This window comes from Nylanderia fulva, unplaced genomic scaffold (assembly GCF_048542155.1).
Source record: "Nylanderia fulva isolate GAGA-0341 unplaced genomic scaffold, ASM4854215v1 Scaffold6, whole genome shotgun sequence".
Lineage (NCBI taxonomy): Eukaryota > Metazoa > Arthropoda > Insecta > Hymenoptera > Formicidae > Nylanderia > Nylanderia fulva.
Window position 1 is genome coordinate 4,907,127 of NW_028190698.1, and position 13,000 is coordinate 4,920,126.

General features: G+C 39.3%; 1 protein-coding gene and 1 long non-coding RNA gene across 6 annotated transcripts in view; one reads left to right on the forward strand and one right to left on the reverse strand.

Annotated features, from left to right (window-relative positions):
* The window catches only part of LOC114941718 (SAM and SH3 domain-containing protein 1), a 310,795-nt gene that overhangs the window by 176,149 nt on the left and 121,646 nt on the right, over positions 1 to 13,000 (reverse strand). The gene's annotated exons all lie outside the window — the stretch shown is intronic.
* Positions 1 to 13,000, forward strand: part of LOC114941725 (uncharacterized) — a 124,044-nt gene that overhangs the window by 23,736 nt on the left and 87,308 nt on the right. The gene's annotated exons all lie outside the window — the stretch shown is intronic.

Genomic DNA, 13,000 nt, shown 5'->3' on the forward strand with positions numbered 1-13,000 from the left:
TCCCTTTTCACATCCTCTTTAACATTCTACCTATGTGTCAGTCTTTCTTGCTAATTGCGTTAAGCCGCTTCCCTTCCTTTAAAATTCGATTTAATGGCTGATCTCACGATTACTTTGTCAACCGTAGAGAATCGTTGTTCCGACTAATTTTGAAATTTCATTGCATTTATTGATTCGCCCTTCGTTATTTCTGCTTTCATACCGTGATATCCTCTAATTATAGCACATACTTTAATATAATAAAAAAATTTTTATTCAAATTTTTAAGTAAATGCTGAATATCGAATATTGCGTTTCCTCTCGCATCTCTTTGTACGATTTTCTATACATATGCGTAACGTGTGTGTGAGACAGTGCGAAAAGAGGTCCATTGTTTCTTGTTATAGAACATGTTCACGGCTGTCGGCTTCACAAACTAATTAACGCATTCCTGTTAATTAAAATTTTACGCCCACGATGACGTATACACGTTCTCGCGGACAAAGCTATCAGATTAGAGTAATATCTGGACGTCTCGCGCGTTTAATAGCTCACTGACAATCTTCTCGATAATGCTCCGTTTTTCGTTTTCGAGTTTCCAACGTGCATCTTTAAGCAAGAGATACATCGCATGCCGCAATGTAACTGTACAATGTACACCCTGTAACGATCGTCTTTTGTAATACGTTCGCGCCACTCAGATTACGCTATCTGAAAGGAAAAGAAAAAGAAAGGGAGCACTAAGAATTGCGACTTGTTGCAGAGTGCGCTTTTCTTATCTTCCACGACGGATCGCGATAGAAAGCGTTGTTCAAAGTAATCAGCTCGTTGATGTGTAAGGTTCTCCCGTATCTAAGCGAGCGTAAATAACAAACTTTCTGAAATATTGCCTCGCGCGCAACAATTACCCCATTAAATCTGGAAATGTATCGCGAGTGGCGTAGAATAAAAAAAAACATGTTTTTAATTATATCTCACAGATTTTTCAATTGCACGGAAATAAAACAAACACACTTTTCTAGCATCATTGAAAAGTGCGAATATCGTTTTTCGCGAAAACGTTTGGCCGTCCTGGCAGCTGATGCCCTCGGCATTTAATGGCATTTCGAGAGGACGAGTAAGTGAAGTACCTTTGGCGCGATTGCCTTTAACCGGAATTACTTTATTGGTGGTTCCAGCCGCGAGCTACAATCGAAAACGGACGAAAGTACGAACGCGAGAGCTAACCCAGGCCAGAGCCATCGAATTCCCTCGTAGACGTCAATTCGGACCACCCCTTTTTCCTGAAAATTCAATTAAAATGGACCGTTTGGTCGTAGAAATTGGCCGAGTAGGGACGAATCGAATGAGGACGGACGATATATGTATATAACACGTAGCGTACATATATATCCGCTGGCTTAGACGTGCTGTCTCTTCCGAAATCGTATAATAAAAGAAAGCTAACTGTAATCGATCATAATCTCTCTAGGATGATAACACCGAATAATCGTTAGTTCTGAACACTGACACAAGATGCCACAATTAATCTCTATTTCTCTTTAAAAAATATATATATATATATATATATATATATATATTTGACGCGAGAGTACACACATTCTCGAAACTGCGGGCGGTAAAAATAAGAAAATCCATTTGGTATCCAACTTCGGGGAAAGGCTCAAGACGCAAACCTTGTAGAAACTTTTACATCGCGGAACGAAAATGGCGCGGTCTTGAAAGCACCCTCGCCCACCCGGTGGAGGTAACTCATCCTCTCCTTTCGTCCGTCTGTCCTTAACCATCCCTTACACTTGGTCGAACTCGTTCCTCGCCCTCGAACTCGAGAATGAGTCCGCGAACTCTCGGATCGGATATTTCGTCGCGTTACGCACTTGACTGACTGACGGCCTCTTTCCTTCTCGCGTCGCGGAAAAACGCTTCCTTTTCCTTCGCTCGCACGGGTTTTCCGCGCTCATGCGATTATCCAGTTTGAGAGTCCTCCGGGCAGAGAGGGAGGAAGCACCCGCTGTCGGTGCGAAAAGTTAGCCGGGGAATTATTCCGTCGGTTGTATTTTCCGACGGAAGTTCTCGTTTCGCGGACAAGTCCCACCGAGGGAGGGCACAGATTTCCAGAGAATGCGGATAACCGCGCTCGCGCGAGAAATATATATAGCACGGAGCTAATGGAAATAATGACGTACGCTAATTCGCCGCTGGTTTAATGCCCCCCCGTGTGTGACGTATGAATATTGATATTACGATCGTACATGTTCGTGCACGATACGGGACACGTGAGATTAGTCGAATATATTAATTATTTCGTCCTACTATGTAACGACGGAGAGAGAGCGATAAATGACAATGCAATTGCGTATAGAGCTAATTTGTTGGATTTTTACAACGCAAAAATGTTTATATTGCAAAATTTTCGAAATTTACTTAACAAATGTTTACATGAAAAATTTCCTGATTGTTTATAACATGTCTGTTAGTCGACACACGATCGGTGTGCATTTAAAAACATATTAAATACTTTTACATAATACACAACAAACACAGAACGCCTCGGATTTTATTTCAGCATCAAAAAATATTAATTTAGATGTCAATTAAAACATAATTGACATATATTTCAAACCGTTCGGTCATGAAAATAGAAATTTCATTGACCTCGTGCACCGTTCGCTCTGTTAAGATATTTTCAAGTTGTTTACCTAGGAAAAGGCCTTTAGTGTAACGCAAGAGGAGAATCGTAAGGAGGCTACCTTTCCTCCAAAGATATTTTTCCAAGCGCGATACCAACATCGGCGGGTGTCTCCGCGAGCGAGATAAATGAGCCAATTTCCCGAGGCTCAAGTCAGCGGCAATATTGCAGGCAGAGGCCACATGCTTCTCGCCGCCTTCGCATTACGCGCTTTAAACCCGATAGAACGGGAACACGCTAAACATGTTCCGTCTTCCTCGTCACGCTGGATAGCGCGTTTAACGCATCTCGCCATCTCTTCTTTATCCCGCGGCTCGCAACCATGCGCAACCATCGGGTGCAACGTACGTTTCACCGGGCATTCGCTCACGTCCGGTGCAGATGAAACGTACGCGTAGATTCGGAGGGTGGAGAGACAGAAACATAGAGAGAGAGAGAGAGAGAGAGAGAGGGATAATATTATGGTTTCATTGGTGCACCTGAGTCGCGCGTTAGCGTGCAGCTAGCTGCCGGCGTGCAAGTCTGCTTTGTTCCGCCAATTTGTCTAGTTTGCACTCCCGAGGATCTTTACTCCAGATTTATTCGCCACTCGAGACTCGCCGCCGCCGCCGCTGTTGCAACGTTCTGGCGCGATATTTGCACGATGATGTACGCTCCTGACGTTCGAAAGTACGCGCAATGTAAACGCTATCGATTTATTCGCATGCAGAATCTCTGCGAATCAACGCGGTATTTGATTTTAACAGTAGATATTCCGATGAGTAATGTTATTCGAAAGAACGTGTGTATGTACATATAAAGATAACTCCTCTACGGTGCGTGTATACTCTTGAGAGTAAAGAAAATGTTACAATTGAACGTAATGACAGCTGGCTTTCATCGATGCATATAATCATTATATCGTGTGTGCGCGCGCGCTTTCGAGATCGTAGAACTGGATCCCAGACCCGTATCTAGTGCTCGCATTTATCAAAGATGTGATGTTTCAACTGTACAGATTAAATGGGGCTAGATGTTACATCTTTGATAAATGTGCGTTCGGAATACGAGGCACTGTCACAGACTGACCAGATTGCATCCCGGAGAAATTTATTCGCGATCATATAACATTGGCAGAAAATCGTTGACGATGTAAGGATGAAAATGCAAAAACCGTGACGCAGAACTATACTCCGTTCCGTGATTATTAAATTAAATTGAATTAAATTAAATTTAACGCAATTTAAATTATATTACAAATTCATGATAGAGGCGAAGAAAAATCGAACGCAAAAATTGTGCACAACAATCTCGTTATAAAATATTTATTTATTTAAATTGTTCGATTTAAATAGAGCAGAATTTCATAACAAGATTGTTGCGTTTAATTTTTGCGCTTTATATTTGCAATATATATTTGATATGTGCAATGTATTTTTTTAAAAATTTGAAATAATATATATTGAAAATATATATTGAATTACTTGAAGCGAATAAATTGTATGTAATTGCAAAATTTTTCTTTTTACGTTCTTTAGCAGTTTATTAATATTTCTGCAGTTACTGCAGACTGCAAATTCTCAAAGTTACAACACGATTTAAGACTTTTTGACGTTTTCCGTAAAATTTATTTCCATTAATATTTTATTTATATTAAATACTGGTATCCTATCATGTATATTGAAAAACGAATTTCCAAATAGTAGCGAATCACGAAATACAATACACGATTTAATCGAGTAAATTAATTGCGGATATTACATCCACAAATTAATCATTTACATTGCGAAAATTGAATCGCACCATCAATAATTCTATCATAGTAATGTGAATAATTAATCTTATGGGGAAATATGAAGAAATGCAAAAGCGGACACGATCGATGTGTTTCTTTTTCAGGTGTTCGGAATAGAGTGTATCGCATAAATAATTTCTCTTTCCCCTCTTTTCATTTTGTCATATTCATTATCTACTCTCTAGCAATCTGACACGGGATGCATACATGCATTTTTTTTTATAACGGAATTGAACGAGCAGGCGATATCGAAATATGTCGACGAGGATTTACCTGTAATCCGCTTCGTCACTTCGCGATAGAATATATCCTCCTCTCTTCCGGCGCGAATTGCCGAAATGCTTTCCCTTTCCGCGATCCGATTTCGCTGGCTGTGTCCGGGAACGCCTCTTTCCACTTTGTCTTCACGTGGTTGCGCGGGATGAACGAGATGAAGAGCGTCGGATAATATTATGGTTTCATCGAGGCACCCGAGTCACGTTACACCGGTGCTTCCTAGTCCGCAGGTGTGCCGCGTTTTGTTCCACCACTCGACCAGATTGCGCCCTCAAGGATTTATCCAGGATCCGATTCCAACTTCTCCTTCGCGGAGGTATCTTCCAACTCCGTGATTACCTCGCTCCGACTTTCCAGCACTTTTAACACACCTCGGCACGTCTCGGCGAGCGATACTCTCGAATTGTTTTCTAAGAATGCTAATAGAAGAATGCTATCCCTCGGTGGCAGGAAAGGAAATCGTCAAGAGCGAGGAACGAGATGTGAACGATCGAACAAGGAATTTTCATCAATATCCGAGATATACATCGTTTCGCGAGAACTTCCGATATCAAAATTTCGCGTTCTATCACGCTTTTAATTAACGTTCTTATATTTCGTCGTGCAAAATTATATAGTACGCGGATTATATAAAATGCAAAGAGTTAACGGGGTAATGTTATGGTTTCGCTGAGTCACCGACGAGTCACGTTACCGGCTGCTTCCGGAACCGCAGGGAGAGAGAAAGAGAGCTTTGTTTCACGGCTTGGATTGCGTCCCCGAGGGGTTTATCATCTCGTCGATCCGTTTCTTCCTTTTGCTGCATAGAGAGAGTTATTTCGTTCTTTTTCTATCTTCGATAATTCTTTCCGCCTCGTTCCTTTATTTTCCTTTTCCTCTGATTTTCCATTTTCTTTCTCTTTCTCGTACACACACACACATATATATATATATATCCCATATCGCTTGACTTTATTCGCGCCGCGAATGACCCGCGGTATCCGTCGCAGTTAGACTCTTGGCTCGTCTATATTACAGTGAATCAGCGCCAGAGATGCGGTTCGTTTCTCGTACCTTGGAAACGTGACTGGTGTATTTGCCGATGAAATGCAGATTCAACAGAAAAAAAGATCGGTGAATTGTAAAATTAACGTCCTACTTTATTGGAGTGAAATTTGCAGATATATTTGAAATATTTGTGTGCCGTGAAATAATAGCGAGGTATCTTTTTCTTCTAAAATTAAGTAAACTTAGGTAAACTTGTAAACTAGTAAAATTAGGTAAACTTTTCTTCTAAAATTAAGCAGATGAATGTTTTAAGTAGATACGTATAATGCAAGAAAATTACATTAAAAGTAGCAGTATATTTTTGGACTCGTTCGTATACTCGTATAATTTTGCAATTTTAAAACTGTCATAAAATAATAATGAATTTTAATGGTAACTAGTTTTTACAAACATTAGAATTCACGTAGAACGTTATGAATTGTCTGTATATAAATAGAATAGTATATCGTGTATCAAGTGCGGAAAGTTGACAATTGGTCACCCCACACGAGTGAACAATTGTCAATCCGCACGTGATACACATACTATTTTGTATTACAAGTGCCGGAGGTGGCCGATCGCACGCCGCCGCTAGATGGCGGCGTGGGAAATCGACCGCTTTCCGCACAGAAAACACGCACACAAAGTGCCACTTTGCCTGCACGTGTAATACAAATAAATATGTATAAATATAAAATGGAGACATATGGCAGAAATATAATCACGATTGTGGAAACAATGATTAATGATATTTGTCTTCCTGGTGTCATTAGCGATTTTCTACAGCATACATTTGACATCTCATAACGATGTCACGATACACGTGTAACATGGGAAAATGTCTAAATATGTATATAATGAGCGCTTCTTTTCTCCCGAGGGGCCCCGCCGTCTTTTTAACATTCCACAAGTCTGTTTTACGAACCGCGGTTACCGGCAAAGTTTTTCCAGAATTGTCAAGTCCGTTCACGTAGAACTCGATTTATTTCTCCCGTGTAATCGAGTCGCGGTTGCTGCGCGAATGTAAAAGAAGAAGAAGCGGGGGCAGAAGAGGGGCCCCGCTGGTGGAAGAAGCGTGCTCGCGACGGGGCAACACGGGGAAGAACGCAGAAGCCAAGGTAGAGACCGAGATTGGACGTATGTCTATGCGTACGTGTTCGTTCCTCTTTATGAAAGGCAAGTAGCTAAACCGCTTTCGATTTGTAATCCGGACAGAGACGCATTCGCGTCTAGATTTACAGACGGCGTACGTTGCAGGCGGCGTGTACAAAGAAGAGAGAGGGAGAGAGACGTTCGCTCTCGCCCTCTGATAAAGAAAGCAGCAACCCGAAGAGAGAGAGAGAGAGAGAGAGAGAGAGAGAGAGAAGAACGCGGAAAAGAGAGAAAGAGGGATGAGAACGAATCGCCGCGGTATTCCGATTCAAAGGAGCAATAACGGACGAATCCGATCTGCTTTCGAATTTCCTCCCTTGCTCGGCAGTGCTTCGACACCCCCTCATCCACCCCTCTTTGCCACCGTCAACCGAGTCGCTCTCCGCGCGCGCTTATCGAATAAAATATCGGCCGAGTGTACACTGTAAAAAAATATGTAATATATTACACAAAAATATGTAAAATTACATGATAAATAATAGAAATGTTTACCTTTTCATTATTTATCATGTAATTTTACATTTATTATTTATGTAATTTTACATATTTTTAATGTAATTTTACATATTTTTTTTACAATGTACGCATATAGGTATGTACAGGGGTGCGTACACAGACCCTCCCCCCTCAACCCTATCTACACACACACACCCTCTAAGTTACGCGGCGTTTCTCTGCAATCCAACTTCCTCCGGACGTTTGTTTAACGGGCGCCGCGTTCGCCGTCGCTCGTACGCAAATTAAAATCTCGAAATCTCTCGCATCCGCAGCGCCGCGAGAGATGAATCTGTCTCGCGTAGACGTCAAGTGCTATCGACGCGAGTTGCATCGCGCAAACATGCGACGACAGACGCGTTGTGGCGTCACAACAAGCCGTTTGTTTCTCCGCACGTTTTTCGTGAATCGAGATTCTCAAACGCGGTTGAAATCCGCGATATGATCGTACACAATATATATGTACAATACAAATACGTAACGTGTGCATTGTGTATAAATTGTCAGTAATAGCAATATCTAATAGGTATTTCTTCGACAAATGTAGACTTGATTTTTTTGTAGAATATTTTGATCAAATTTAATTCTTTTCGGCATTAATTGTGCGATTAAATTTTTATTGTAAAAACATCGTTTAAAAGATTCATTACTTATTAGTCTTGAAATTTAAATGGCCGAGACGGCGATTTTTATTTACGCGATATAGAAAATAACTTTATAATTTTATCGTTTATTTAATTGTAAGAAGACAAAATAATTTTGGAGATATTAATATTTCGATATAATAAAGTTATTAATGAGAGCACATATATATATATTATCGATGCAGTTTTCTGCAAATTTATTGAATACATGAATTAATATTCATGAATATGAAAATGTGACAAATAATAAACAAATAATGATTATTTATTCAATTCAACGAGATTTCGCCACGTTACTTGATAAATTCAGTTATCCCTAATTTCCGAATTCACAAAATATTGTAATCATAGCTCTCACAGCAGAATTTCTCTATACGTTCACAAATTTGAATATACGTAAAAACATTTACGATAAAAAAATTTTTTGCCATTTGATTAGAGCTAATACTTTTAAATTCGCTTTCCCAAAGCTGTATTTTTATCTAGCGATATACAGCAAAAAAACTCTGAATGGTTCGCCGTTGAAACAATTATGACATACAGTTTTTGTACTTTGCATTTCGAATCAAAATTAAATACAATGTGCAGCTTACAGCTTATAATGAGCAGTAACAGTTACAATCGTTGATTTCCTATGGTATATGCGCTATGAATTAACTTCAGAACTGATTTATTATGTATTTAGTAATTATTGTAATATTATCTATCGCAGCATTCATGACAGAAAATTGTTCAGTTTATCCGATCAATTTATTGTCTTGAAAATATAATAAAATTTATTATCTCTTTCTCTTTCTCATATATCGTCCAATAATTTCAATTCAACTGACTTTAAATATCGGCCGAGTAAATTGAACATTGCACCCGTCAATTAAATTACTCCGAAAGTATGTATGTAAACGTGTAATGATGTAAAGTTCGTAATAGGAGTCTATAATCGATACTCCCTTCTAAAAAAGAGGCAAACTTTCGACGTATATACTACATCGAGACTGTTCATCATCTCCGCATCCCGTTTCTCAAAAATAATAGCAAACTTTGCAGTCTCGTTTCTTCAAAAATTTTACAAACTTTGTTTCTCGTTAAAATTACGAATAAACCGCGTACGAATAAACTATTGTTGCTAATGCCGATTTATTCGGACGAGGTAAATGCAAGGAAGAAAAAATGCAAAATAACAGGTCGGATACGCACGATGTAAAATCTTTGGTGAAAAGTAAAAGGGAAAGGGATGAGGCTCGCGTAATCACCGAGACAGATGTGAGATGCTCATCTCGCGTAGAAAAAAAATTGTGTAATGAAGTCGGATATATATGCGATATATGAATAGCGAGTACAAGTAAACTTCTAACTCAATGATTCGTATTTTCTTTTTTTTCCGACTCCCTCATGTTTCTTTCATGGTCCAAGAACGAGAGCCTTAAAACGACATCATTCCCTAATTGGACAAGATAACGCGTTCTTTGGCACATTCGTGTGATAAGATAATTAGCAGAGTGAAAAGTAAATTTTGAATTAATGGTTATACGTATATTCCAAACAAAATTTACATCGAAAAGCAAATATCATTAATTAATTAAACGAGACTAAAATTTCAAGACTAATTAAGTGATTAAATTTTAAACGATGTTGTAATAAAAATTTAATTGTTACATAATTAATGCTAAAGAAATGTTATCTTTTATTAAAATATTCGCTACAGAAATCATGTTTAATCCTTACAAGAATGCTTCTGATATATACTTATTTATGTACTTAAATTTTCTTAAATAATATGGAAAATTCGCACAACATGATAATTGTAAGGGAATATTGTAATTGAAATATTGTAAGGGATGTATAAAATTCAAATGTGTATTGTCATTTGATTACCTGAAAGAAAAATGAAAATACAATACACACGTGCGCATATATAGATAATTGAAAGTTGTATACGTAAATAATTAAAAGGTCTCTGTTTGGCAGAGAGCTGTTAGTTTCATCGCAGTAAAAAAATACGTATTTCTCGAGAGCTAAAAGTACCATCCATATATAATATCTAGCACCTATATACCTACATATTCTCTACTTGATAGTTTACTCTCGAGTATCGACATGTAACTAACGCGAAAGATAAACTATCGATGCCAAAAGCGGTTGGTACCAGAAGTAAACTATCAGCTGCTGCGGTGCGGCGGCAACGTCGGCTCTTTCTTCATCCCGGTGAAAATCCCATCCATGTAACACTCTCGATCGCCGGATTGTCAGTAGGTGTGTATGTACAGGCGCGCCTTAATCACCAGCCTGATTTACGACCCGCGATCATGCGAGGCGATCGAACGGGCGCGCGTGTCTCGCGCGAGTATATCCCGCGGTGCTTCATTTTTCAATGAAATCTACAACGAACGGCAGCGCCGTTCTCTTAATCTTCCGAGGTAGGAAAAAAAGACGACCGTGGAAAACGATCTAATAATGAATCAAATCTAGCAAAGCTCGATCGCTCGATCTCTATCCTCGATTCGAAATACCGTAATCTCTTGAAAAGTATATCCCGAAAGGCCATGTTTAATTTAAGTACACGCGATGAGTTCATCTCTGTGGAACTTACTATTCGCTTAATTTTCACGAGCAAATTAATTGGCTCATTTTTTCTCAATTGTGAAAATTTATATAAAACGCGCGAATTACGATATCACGTTGAAAAACATGACGGAGAGAACACGATGACAATGGTATTCCGAGATATTCACACTTGGAATGACCCGCTTGCTCTCTACCCACTGTTGTTATTCTCGCTCGCAAAGATCCGTGAACAAGGGGAGGAAAGCCAGTTTGCATCCCCATTTGCCAAAGTTCCGTCCAGTCCGGTTTCAACGCATTCGCTTGGCCGTTACAAGCCACCCTCGTGCAGACTATAAACAAAACTCGGAATGATGCTTCCGACTTCCTTTATCGTGTATCCTCTTCCCAGTTTGAGCGCGGTGAAGCATAGGTGGAAACGAAAAGAGAGGAAGTACACGCAGGAATATCATTTCAAGTAACACAGTTCTTTTTCCATCGTTTGCTCTTTACTACCCTTCTATCTAACCTGTGTATCCTCTCTCGCTTCTATCTATACTTTTCCTACACTTTCCCTTTACACTTTATCTACTCATTCGTTCATTCCTTTCCTCTCTCTCTCTCTCTCTCTCTCTCTCTCTCTCTCTTTCCTTTTGTACCCGTGATCGTCCGTAGTTCAGCCGAAAACAAGAAATGTATGCTAAACTTATGCGGCTCCGACGATAAATTTGCATACCAGATACTAGGTATTCGCAGCCGTGGAATAGAGCAAGCTGTGTTGCTACGATAACACGAGACCGTCGGCAAGATACGTCAGATACTAGGCGACGTACGCGGATGTTCGTATATCTACACACACACACACACACACACACACACATACACACTTGGCCGAAACGTATAGACTTCTGTTTCAGTACGTCGTTTTCTCTCCACTCCGTCGAATTCTATTCGCTGGCCATTTAAGACTCGCCTCGGTCCGTATCGGATCGGTATCGACGTCATCGGAGATATACATCCACTTTGTTCGCGTCTCAAAAGCGCACTCGTACGGACGAGGATATGTGTCGGAATGGTATACAATGTGCACGTCGTCATCCGGTGAGAAGGTTGCTATGTTGCAGGATTCGTCGAGAGAAGCTCCACTGAATAAAGATTTACTCTGGACGCATGGCTGCGTCAGGAAACGTTACATTGAAGTGCAATGCATCTAAAAATATGGCCTCGCAACCGGCGGCGATTCCTCTGCGAGAAACTTGAACGCCATTTAAAAAAGTAATTTAAAAAAATATTCGCTTATTATTGCGACAATAAAAAAATATTTAATAAAAGTTGGCGTAAATTATTGCAGGAAAAATTGATGCAAATAAAGAGAGACATCGCGAGTTAAATAATAACTTTTAATCGTCGCGTTTACAATTGTAAAAAAATTCGACGAAAATATTCTAGAGTAACTGATGTATATATATAAATAAAAGTCGATACAGTAATATTCTCAGCCTCGATAAATCGAACGATATTATTGAAAAATAGAGGAAATGTTAATTTTCAGAGATTCGAGTAAATAAAGTTCGTTAAAGTGCTACAATCAAAGCGCTCGAGTAAATGGGATCGCATACACGCGTATATACATACATACGTCAACGATTTCTGTGGTTTGATATAGGTAGGTATTTTACCGCTGTGTAACACCGGTGATGTTGCGAAGCAAAAGTTGGCAAGATTTATGAGACCGGAAAATAGTACGCGTACCGTGTTCCAGTAGAAATCGGAATGAAAAGTTTTCTAGGTTTCCCGACCTTCTTCGATATTTCCACTAACCACCTGAAACCGACCATAAAAATGGGTAGGCAAGGGGGTTCCGTCAGTAATAAATTACACGTGAAAGAATTATTCCAGCTTATCGCAAGCGTCACGATCAAATAATTTATTTAGCATTTGCAATTACTATTCCATGTGTACAGATTATCATTATCAGATACGTGTTTAATAATATAAATGTTCTCATTAAAACTATAATACATTATATGTAAATATATATCGTGTATCAAAAACCTCGAAAAACCAGTGTAAGAAATTACTTAGTTAAAAAAACTCGCGATACCGCGTCATTTTTTGCATTACCCGCGTCATATAATAGAAAAAGATATGGTTTAATTGAGAATTAAAAAATTTCACACGTCGACAGTTTAAGCACTTTACCGCGCCATTGCGGCAATCCATTGTAAAAGTTCAAGAGAATAAATAGAATATAAATCACGTCTCATACACACACGTACCAGACAAATGCAAACATCACAAACGCTTAACATTTATTACATCACTGCAAATTTCGCGTTCCATTTATCACAAACAGAGAAGCTCCGCGCAGTTTCGCGAGCCGCGCGGGAATATCGCGTATACGCGTATGCGTGTAAATGAAATTCG